The 10,701-nt window shown below is 44.1% G+C and overlaps 1 protein-coding gene across 13 annotated transcripts in view; it reads left to right on the top strand.

Annotated features, from left to right (window-relative positions):
- The first annotated feature begins 232 nt into the window (after positions 1–232).
- FOXP1 (forkhead box P1) overlaps positions 233–10,701 on the top strand; it is a 499,850-nt gene continuing 489,381 nt past the window's right edge. For 8 of the 13 annotated variants that reach the window (XM_075130240.1, XM_075130238.1, XM_075130239.1 and 5 more), the window contains exons 1-2: positions 1,070–1,353; positions 2,740–2,836. The gene's annotated coding sequence lies outside the window, so the exon portion shown is untranslated. Of the gene's footprint in view, positions 253–1,060; positions 1,354–2,739; positions 2,837–10,701 lie in introns of those variants that run through there. The other 5 variants (XM_075130253.1, XM_048859184.2, XM_048859178.2 and 2 more) reach the window with 5 other exon arrangements.

The raw sequence follows: 10,701 nt of genomic DNA, 5'->3' as shown, positions 1-10,701 counted from the left end.
ACCCATCCTATTCCCCACGCCCTTTTTATTTTTCCTTTCTTAAGGAGGGGAGTTAATTTAGTGCTAAGAGTTTAGAAATAATGCAGCATTTATTCAGCATCCCTTGCCTCCTTTATTGGATTTCTCACAGGCGATTTAACTTCAAGCCTGGTTGCAACACACTAACAAATCTCATCCCCTCCCCTCCCCCAGAGCACGGGATGTAAACTACCCGCAGCAGTTTCCTCCTGACCGGTATCTCTGCAACAGCAGGTAACTTGTGTTAAACAACGCATCGCCCCAGACTCCGAGCCTGTTCCTAGAAGGAGCAGCGAAGGGGGGGTGGGAAAAACAAACCAAACCAAGCGACTCGCGACTGTACGGCACTTTCTCCCAGCGGCGCCTTGCCCGCACTCACCCCAGCCCCAGCGCGCGTGTAAGCGAGCTCCGTGCCCGGGGGAAGGCGAGACTCGCTCGCGGCACACGCCCGTTTCCTTGCACACTGGGGCTTGTCCTTCTGCTGAACTTTCACCTCCCGAACTCGCCTGCTTTCATTGGATCGGGCGCCGAAAGAACCGAGAGAGGGGGGAAGCCGCTCGCTGCAGCGCTGCCTCCGAAGCGCTCGCACGCTCGCTGCCCGGCGCTGGCTCCGGACGGGCTCTCCCCGGCCCGCGCCGGCTCTCCTCGCCGCGGGACGGGAACGAGCCCCAGCCAACAGCTGGCTAGCCCCCGCCCCGGCGTGCCCCCTTGGCCCCAGCTCGCTTGTTTCCCCGTCTCCCCCCTTTAGCCGAGCGGCTCTGCCCTGCGCCCCGGTTCTCCCCCCCTCTCTCCTGGCCGCGCCGCGCCGCGCCGCGCCCCCCGGCTCCTCTCCCTCTTTTGCAACTGCGAGCGCTCCCCGCGTGCGCGCGTGTGTGTGTGTGTGTGTGTTTTTTTCCTTTGCACCGAGCCTTGTTGTTTACCCAGCAGGTGGATGTGACGTCAGAGACTCATAACAGCAAAAAATAACAACATCTCCCTCCGCGGGGGTGTTCTTTCTCCCGCCCCCCCCCCGCACCCCCCCAGCCGCGCTTTGCCTCCTTCTTCCTCCCTGTCGCCAAACTCCGGAGTGGCCGCGCAAGGCGCCTGGAGCCCAGCCCGGGAGCGGCGGGGGGAGCCGCGGGCCGGGCCGGCCCCGCCAGGCGCTGGGCTCCCCGGGAAGCTAGTCCCGAGCGGAGGGCTCTATTGTTATTGATTGTGCGGCTGTTGCACGCTGTGCCTGCTGCCCGGGCTCGGCGCATGGGGCTTGCCCGGCTGGAGTGCAGGGAGGGACGGGCAGGCAGACTCACCCGCGCTGGGGGGAGCCCGTAGTGGGCGCCGACAGGCCGTCTCCAGCGGGTGAGTTTGGCTTTTCGGCTTTCCCCCTCCACTTTTCAGGCGCCTTCTTGTTTTGTTTCACTTTTCTCCCTGCCTCCCCCCCCCCCAGCCCCCTAACTCCTTCCACCATCCCGCCCTCTCTCCCTCCCCCTCCACGTGCCCCCCTCCCCCTGCCTGCTGGCGGGGGATGCGCGCTGGCCGCCGGTCTGTTTGCATAAATCAGAGCCGATGCAGTGCGAGAGGCGGCGGCTCCTTCACCTCTGGGGCTGGCCGCTGGAGCAGCCCCCCCAGCCGGCGCAGCGCCGGTGCAAGTTGGAGAGGGCTCCGCTGGGGGGAGCGCGGCGGGCAGGGGACGGGGGCAGAGAAGGGAGCTGGTGCGCGGGGAGGACACGCCGCTCCCCTGGCGCTGGAGGGAGCGGGGGGTGGAGGGAGACCAACTTCCCCCCCCCCCCCCGCCCTTTCTGCTCTGACTTTGGAAACTTTTTATCCATCATCTTCCCCCCGCCCCGTGAACTACTTCAGCGCACGGGCCCTGGGCGCACACGCCCCTCCGCGCACGCAGGGGCTGGGCTGGGCTCGCCTGCCGCTCGCGCCGGCGGTGCGCTCCCGCGGAGTGGCGCCCCGGGGAGGAGCGCGCGGGCTCCCCTGGGGACCCAGCCAGACGTGGGGGGGGGCACGAAGGAGGTCCCGGCTCGGTTCTCCCCAACACCCCCCAGCCCGCGCGCACGCCGGGGGGCTGGCCGCGCCGCTGAGCGTCCCCGGGATTGGGGCGGGCACGATCCCTGCCCCGCGGTGGGGGAGCTGGGGGGCTCTGGCTGGAGGGGCGCCCGGGCGGCGCAGTTGCAGGCAGGGTGCGGAGAAGCTGGCGGCCAGGGGCTGTCCTCTTCCCCCAGCGCAGCGGGGACCGTGATCTCCCCTGCTACTCCCCCCCAGGCTAATGAGAGAGCAAGTCCGGCCTCTCGCCCTCCGCATCCAGGACCACCTGTTGTCGCTTCCCGAGCACTCAGCCCAGAGGACTCTGCGCCGGCATTGCCGTGTCCCCCCGCCAGTGTAACACACACACAGCATCGTCGCCAGCCTGCCCACCCCCAGCCCCCCCTTTTTCGGAGATGAAGTGTTTGAATAAACATTTGCAGCTCTAGACCCAACCCTGCCACTTGCCCCGTGGCGCAACTCTTGCAAGCGCAGATCCCCGTTGAATGGTGATGAAGGGAGATTTTTAGACCCTGTTACTACCACGAAGTCCTTAGATCTAGTTCCTGATCCCGTTTCTTGCAAGTGTGTCAAGGCTCCTCGTTTCTCCCCCCCCCCCAAACACAGCACATCTCTTCCCCCTTCCCCTCCCCCTTACCAAACCTGCCTTCTGGAGACTTGTTGAAAGAACCCCTGGTTTCTTCTCGACCGTAGAGCCCAAAGTTTTGCCTGCCGGAGCAGCACCACCCTTTGCTGAGGAGCTGTGTACTGGCGATCATTCGCTCAGAGCCTTTCTCACTGCTATCTCCCGGTAAGTATAGGAAAATCGGCGGAGGCTTTTACATATAAGGATATAAAGGACACCCCCACCCCACCCCGCCACACACACTTCCCCACTCCAAAAGCAAACTCCCAAATAAAGAGAAACCAGGGGAACATCTATCCTAAAAGGTACAGATCAGCTTACAAAAGCTACAGGCTGAAAAGTTTATGTCAGGTCAGTGAAACCGAAGGGGGGAAAGTACATGCTGCAGGTTGTATTAAACATGGAGTTGTCTTTTTTTTTTTTTTTTTTTTACAAGAAAACATGGGATCAGAGTTGAGCTAACAGTATAAGTGTTGCTATAAAATACAGTGACATGCCTCCTTTCCCTCCCCCATCCCACTTTATAACTATTAATTATTTCCAACTCATTGTGTTTAAATGCCATTGCTGGGCTGATTACAAAGTGTATTGATTTTAGCCTGCCTTCATTCTAGGCATTGGTCTTAAAATTTTGCTTTTAGTGAACCAAAAAACTCCTAAAATGGCACTTATTAAAAACAATATGACTGTCAGTGTCAACTCTTCAGACATCATACTCCTACCGAGCATTTCATTTAATGGCTACAAGAGCTTCTGAATTCTACTTCTATAGAGAGTTCTGGCTTGATCTGTCCTATCCTATCAGAAGTTTAGGGTTTCACTTTTAGTAACTGTTCTGTGAATGAGTAATGTGTACAGTATTTGCACAGTGTGTCTGTACAGTAGATGATTCTGAATCCTTGAGTATTGAATAATTATACATATTTTTAAAAAAATATGTAAATCACACTTGCTTTAAATTTAGCTTTCTCTGTTCTTATGCATTTGCTTTGGTTATCTGACTTATAAAACATCAGTGTAGCTAATTACATTCTCTTAACTAGGCAGCTAGTTACTTGTAAGTATGTCTTTCAAGAAATGTACTTCTGGTACTCCTTAAGGTAGTAGTTGTCTTTGGTTTAATTTTGTTGGGGGACAGAAGTTGATGTTTGAAGTACTTAATAGTATTTTACAATTTATCTGATTGAGAAGGCAAATCCTGTGTTTTTCTTCAATGTTAAGCATGAGAGGTTTTCAAATATTTTGAGTTCTACAAGAACAAAGTGGATTTCAAGAAGAAGTGTATTATGCATCTTTGAAACCAGATTGAGGGGATCAAGGGAAGGAGGGGAAACTTGGACTTTTGGTTTCAAGTTCTCTGTTCTAAATCCCCCTCCCTGCCCCAAATTTTATTTGAACTATTGCACAATTATAGAGAATGAAATGGGGGTGATGGGTGGGAGACGAATCTCCACTAGTCACCATTCAAAAGGTGTCAGCTAAAATCTCATTCCAAAAAGGTATTGTAGCTTTAACATCTTGCATTGGCAGCATTCTTTCCCCTTAGTCTTTGGATTAGTCATTGTATGAGAGAGAGAGAAAAAAAAATTGCTTTTTTGAAAAAAGTAAAGTAAACAGCCTCCAACAAGTGAACCTTGACAACCCAGATTAAGGAAGGCAGTAGAGATCAAACAAATCTGCTGCTGGGCTGTTGTCAGGAGCTGCCTCACTGAAAGCTCTGGACTATTTGATCAGGCAGCAAGGTTATATGTTCACTTATCCAGAAATGGACCATTACAAATGCTGATCTTTGTTGTGAAATCAAAAGATAACTTTGAGAAAAACATCTATAGTATTTCAATTCAGTGTTTTTCTACCTCTTCAAATTCTGACTTGCAGATTGAGTTAATTAATCAGTCTTTGGGACTGATGTATTCAGTTTTACATTGATTTACAGTTTGATTTTATTTATGCTACCTACAATTATAGAGAAGTTCACTAATATCATGTTAGCAAAATAATTAAAGTTTTATTAAGTTCACCTCTGAAGTTTTAGAATCTCTGAATTGTCAGGAAGTGAAGCGTGCGTGTGCAAAGGTGTTGTTCTGATGTGGACTAGAACAATTTCGTTATTTTTTGCCTTATTTTTGGTTTCACTCGGTTCTTGGAATTTAGAAAACAAAAAGGTAATTTTCTAAATATAGCATCAAACAATGAGGTTTCATGTTTTGGCCATCTCCTGATTTTTACAAAAATGTTTTTGTTATGTCCCTTTGAGTCTACTTTATATAAACTTAATTACTATACTTTTGTTTAAAGAAAATAGTAGTACCAAATGTTAGCGTAGAGTATTATGATTTTCTCAAAGTTAAAACAGAAGTATCAACTAATCAAATTAGATTATTTATATTCCTTTAAACCTTTTGTAGGATTCTGTACTCCTCTTCTAACACTTCAGTGTAAACGCTGCAAATGTTATTCACCACCTAGTTTCTTGCTATAAAATATCCTAAAACAATGGAAATAGAGATTTTCAAATTCTTAAGTAAAAAGCTGCTATGTTAATGTACACAGGAAACAACAAGTAAACATGTATTGCATGGTAAAAAAAAACCTCTGTCACTTAAGTATTTCTTTAATTAGCAGTACAGACACACAATAAGTGCTTTTATACTTTTTTTTATAAGCCAAGGTTTCATCACCATGCTGCACAACTTATTGCAAAGCCAGTAGTTTTTTATAGCATATACTTTTTATTGTCTAATTAAAGTATGCATGTTAAACATACACATGTATGCTATTAAGCCATTTTGGGTAATATGTAATGTTTTTTAACAGCTATAAACATTTTCTCCTTAAATCATTTCCACCAGGAATAGTAATAGTAACCCAGCTGGTTTTTATACTGGTAAGAGAAGGAAAAAGAGTTAAGTGAAGAATTGTACATTCAACACTGTCGTGTTTCAAATGTGGCATAATGCTTTTTATTAGGGAAGATCGTTGTTCAACCAAGTTTAAATTTGCACTAACATCATTATTATGAGAATACTGTAAGCATGTAAGCCTCTCAAATCCATTTTGTTTCATGCTATTGTAAAAATTAAGGGAAAGTTTGGTCATAAACAGCAAGCTTTTTCATGGAATACAGTTAAGTATTTAATATTCTTATAGCTTGTGGCCATTTATATTGATTGTTTGAATTGGATGACAATGTAATTGCTTCATGAAATATTTTTCTGATGTGTGTTATATGTAAAATTATAGAACATGTGCACTCATGTAGAATGTATATTTATAATATGGTTATTTCAGCAAGTCTGTCCAGTTATTTATTTTTTGTGATGGTGCTTTTGTCTTTCTACATTTTTCTCAGAGATGCTTTAATAAAATGTGGATAGATCATATGCTGTCAGAAAATAGTATAAATTTTGTTTACGATTCAGTTGGGTTAAGGTACTTATACTAAAGAAGCTCATTTAACCCCAAGACTTAGCATTAAGTGGTGAGAGGTCTCATGAAGAGCTTTTGCTGCCCTTTGCTCTTATGATAATCTTAAATTACTACAGTTTAATTGCAACTTCAAGGGACTGAGCTGAAATGTTTTATACAGCTGAGAAAGGGTTGGAGAAAACTGCAGCTAGATTTGAACAGGTAGTTGGTTTCCTTTGAACAGAACTGCATTTGTTTAGGCCTTTTCTTACCTTTCTAAATGCATGACGCACTGTAGTTTCATGTAAGGGCCTATCAAGTTTGCACAGAAGTAAAAATCCAATAGCAAAACTTGGATCAGACTTCAGTGGGAGCAGGACTGGGCCCTTATAGAAGCAACCGAGCTAATGGGTGAATACATATTTTGCACATTGTCAATATTTAAATATATATGTGCATTTAAGAAAAGATCAGAACCACTCCCCAAAAGATTTTTGCTGTCTGTTTCTCATAATCACTTCCATAAGAGAGAGGTTCTTTTGGGGAAAAAAGTTTTTTAAAAACCTGAAGGAAATAATGACTGGTTTCAGTATTAAGGTAGTGACAAAAAATAAAAATGGAAAAATGACAATTATGGCTTGCACTCTGTCTGTACTGCAGCTCATTCCATTTATGACTAGGCACTGCAAGTGTCTCAGACGAATATAACTTGCTATCTCCCACATGTGTCACAATACTTATTAAATGAGTAGTCAAAGACACTCATTAAATGAGTGGGTCAAATTTGTAGACATTTTGCATTGGACTCTTGCAGCATATTTGCAGTAAAGGCAGTTATTCTCATAGACTCTGACCCAGCAAAGCACTCAACCTCAAGCTTGTGCATAACTTAAGCACTAGTGGTCCTATTGCCTTCACGTGCTTAAAGTTATACACATGCTTAAGAGCTTATTTGGATCCTGGCCATAATGAAATTAAATCATGATTTGAATTGTTTTGTTAGCTGAATGCTTTTCATGTGTCTTACTGCAGTAGGAAATTAACAAGATTGGCTGTCTGTAGAATTCTTCTCTTTTGCCTTAACTAAAGCACTTGCTGTCAGTCTACTGATCTCATAAACTACTATATAGCTTGATTCCCATAGCTATTACTGTGTTGGTAATTGCAGCTACAATAGGTAATAAGATGATGTCGCTGGGTATTCGGTATGGAGGAAGTAGAATGGAATAAACAATACAGTAATCAGGAAAGACTTAATTATACAAACTTTATAGTTTCATTATTGTTTTTATTAATTCAGATTTTTTTGGTGTTCAAAGATTTAAGGGGCTGCTTCATTTTTAGAAGATCAGACACATTGATTGGAATGTCTTGAGTACTTTAACATCCTTTCTTTGTCTTACTCTTCTTAAACCAATCTAATCACAGAAAAAATTAGCTTGCAGATTTCTCTACAAGTGTACTCTAGGGTTTTGTCTTTCTAGTCTCCTGGCACCAATCTCCTATATACCTGAAGTGCACAGTATTGTGTATAACAGGGTGTGTGTGTGGCATATACTCAGAGTAAGCTGGATAATTATTTACTCAGTCCTGTTCTGAAAATGAAGATAATGTTCCATAAACAACTGAGAATACAGAAAAGCCTGAACAAAACCAGCTACTGTTCAGAAAGAACCTAGTACCTGAGTAGAACTAAGTGATTTCCCCCCCACTGCGCACACACTGACCCCTCCTTATGCTATTCAAAAAAATCTCAATTTTTAGTGCCTTGAAATTGCAATTAAGTTGTAGTAATTTAAGATTATTGCAAGAGTGCAAAGGGCAATAGAAGCTCTTTAGAAGTCTCATCTCAACACTTAATGCTACTCAGTCATGGGGTTAAATGAGTTTCCTTAATGTAAGTACTGAAAGTAACTAAATCGTAAACAAAATTTATTCTATATTCTGACAACTAATAATCTATTTAAATTACATTAAAGTATGAGTGTGAAAATTTAATTAAATATAGAAGTACTGTCAAGCCCTGTAAATATCTTGACAGATATACTGAAATGGAAGCCATATCATGAAATATTTACTTACGTCTGGTGTGTTACAATATTTCAGGGAATGCTTTTCGGAAAACTAATTGTAGGCCTTTCCCAGTCCCCTGTATGGTGAGAATGGTCTCAGAAAATAATATGAATGAATAGAAAACTTTATTCAAATGATCCTCAAGTGTATTGTTTACTGTTAATCAGTCTTTCCATACGGTACTTGTCATTGTTATGTTTTTTATTACAAGTGCCTATTTCCTCAATAAGTTAGCCTGTTAATTCAAATGTCTGTTTTAACAAAGTTTACATCTTATGCGATGGAATAATATTTCATAGTGTTCAAGGTGTGATGGTGATGGATGCATAATTTTTAAGTCTACTTTCTTCTGTCTTTGAAGAGGATCGAAATGGCTCAGAGCACAGCAACGCAGTAAATGCTGTTATTACTGTTGTTGGTTTAATTGATTTTTTTCAGATAGAAAATGTTTTTTTATAAAATATATGAAACCATTTTGTGTTGTGTGTATTTAAATACACATGCCGGATTGTCCCCTCTCATGCCTGTAAATCAGGAGTGGAGAATCGTGCCTGTGTTCTGTGCCAGCATGTGGGAAAGTTGAGTTTGGGTGAAACTCCTGCGCTCCTTAGCTCCTTAAGGCTTTGTTGGGCTGTAAGTGTTGCCAAGGTAATGCTATCCTCCCTATAGGGAGGATGCAGCATGAGTCTTGCTTTCTCATGCCTTGGTGACTGGTCGAAGGATTGGTCGGGCAGTATGAGCAGCAGACTGCTTGCTCTCCCAGGCTCTGAGCAAGTGCTTTGATCTTGGCAGCTGAGTCACGGGAGGGAGGATTAAGACCTGTGAAGAGGGAGGGGAAAGAAATGTGGACTAGAATAGAATAGTCTGTTCAAAAACTCTGGAACTTCATGTGGGCTGGCTCATATCCTAACTCATGGAAGTGGTGTGTGATGGGTGAGGAGTGAATGTTTTCCTTTGGCAACCATTCTTGACTGGGCAGTGGGTTGAGGGGATAGTCCATGCTCCAGTGGCGTTGGCTTCTCTGCTGCTAAAACAGAAAGTCAAACAAAAGGTGGCCTAGTTGGGCAAGTTGATTTGGAGCCACTAACATACTTATTAGTTTCGCCCCTAGAGTCCAGACATTTCCTTTCATGTTGTGTCTTGGTTTGAGCTGTGCTTCCCAATTAGTTTTGTCATGTTGTTGCTAGCAATTAGGGTCAAATGTCTTTCCTTGGGCTCTCTACTTTTCTTCTCAGTATCCCTCCCCCGGGTTTGTAATACAAGCTGTTTATTCATGAATTAGTAGATTAAGCATATTAACACATCAGTAAACGAAAGCAGTCATACTTCCCAAGGCATCTTGGGAAACCCTCTGTAGTTTTATGTGATTGGACATGCAGTATTACTGGTTTAGAACGCAGAGCCAATGATGGCAAAGTGTTTTTAGGAGAGAAATAGAGTGAGCATGAAAGTAAGTAGAATGTCATGTCTCTATTAAAAAGATTGCAATAAGGGAAGATAAAATGGTGAGGAGGTTTGATTACATGGTCAGAGCTTCAGATAATTATGAAAATCAACCTGTTTAGCATCCCTTTCCCTCTCAACAAAACCAAACCAGACCTACTTTCCAATGCAATAAATGTGGGGGGGGGGCCTTCACGTTATCTGGTTGAAAAGGTGCAGTTTTCAACAGTGCCAGAGGGTATGTCTACCCAGCAATTAGACATCTGCCGCTGGCCTGTGCCAGCTGACGTGGGCTGCAGTGTAGACGTTCAGGCTTGGTCTGCAGCCCAAGCTCTGGGACCCTTCCATCTTGCAGTTACACAGCCCCTTAGACAAAGTCACTGGCATGGGCCAGCCAAAGGTTTTTAATTGCAGTGTTTGGTGTCTAACTCTTTTAGGAGATACCTATCTCTTTGTAGAAGCTTTTGAAAATTCCATCCTGAGACCAAAATACCCTTCCCTCACAATCTTTTAAAATACATACCTCATTTCTATACAAGTTCAGTGTAGCCTTACCCAGTACTTGCTGTAAAGGTTATTCATGTTCTTCAATACTCACTCCAGAATAACAGCATTTTTTCTCCTTTTAAATTTATTTTTAAGGTCATCACAATTAATACTTCATTCAGATCGGAGGCAAGATTCAAGCTGACCCACAGTGCTGGGCTACCTCTTTGTTTTAGATCTCAAGGCTGTGCATGTCTGGAATGTAGCACTTGATTTCACAACAACAACAAAACCGCGATGCAGATATTTGTGTCAAGATGTTCGAGTGCCTTTCTGATTACGAGACTGAGTAAAATGGAAAATAAAACTGATGAAGGGAGGGGAGGCAGCAGAACAGAGGAGGAGCAGTGTTAACGTCACTGCTTCTTCAATGTAACTTGCAGTGTAATGTTAAATTTCTGCCTTCTTTGTTGAACGAATGTTAATCATTTCATTAAGAAGAATTAAGTAATTAACTGATATATCTTTAGGAAGCAGCCACAGACCTTTTTTAAAAAAAGCATCTTATTAATTAAATACTGTCGTTAGGAAGTTTACCACTTATTTTACTACTACCAAAG

Source organism: Caretta caretta, chromosome 7 (genome assembly GCF_965140235.1).
Source record: "Caretta caretta isolate rCarCar2 chromosome 7, rCarCar1.hap1, whole genome shotgun sequence".
NCBI classification, from domain to species: Eukaryota; Metazoa; Chordata; order Testudines; family Cheloniidae; genus Caretta; species Caretta caretta.
This window is presented reverse-complemented; position numbering and strand designations above follow the sequence as displayed.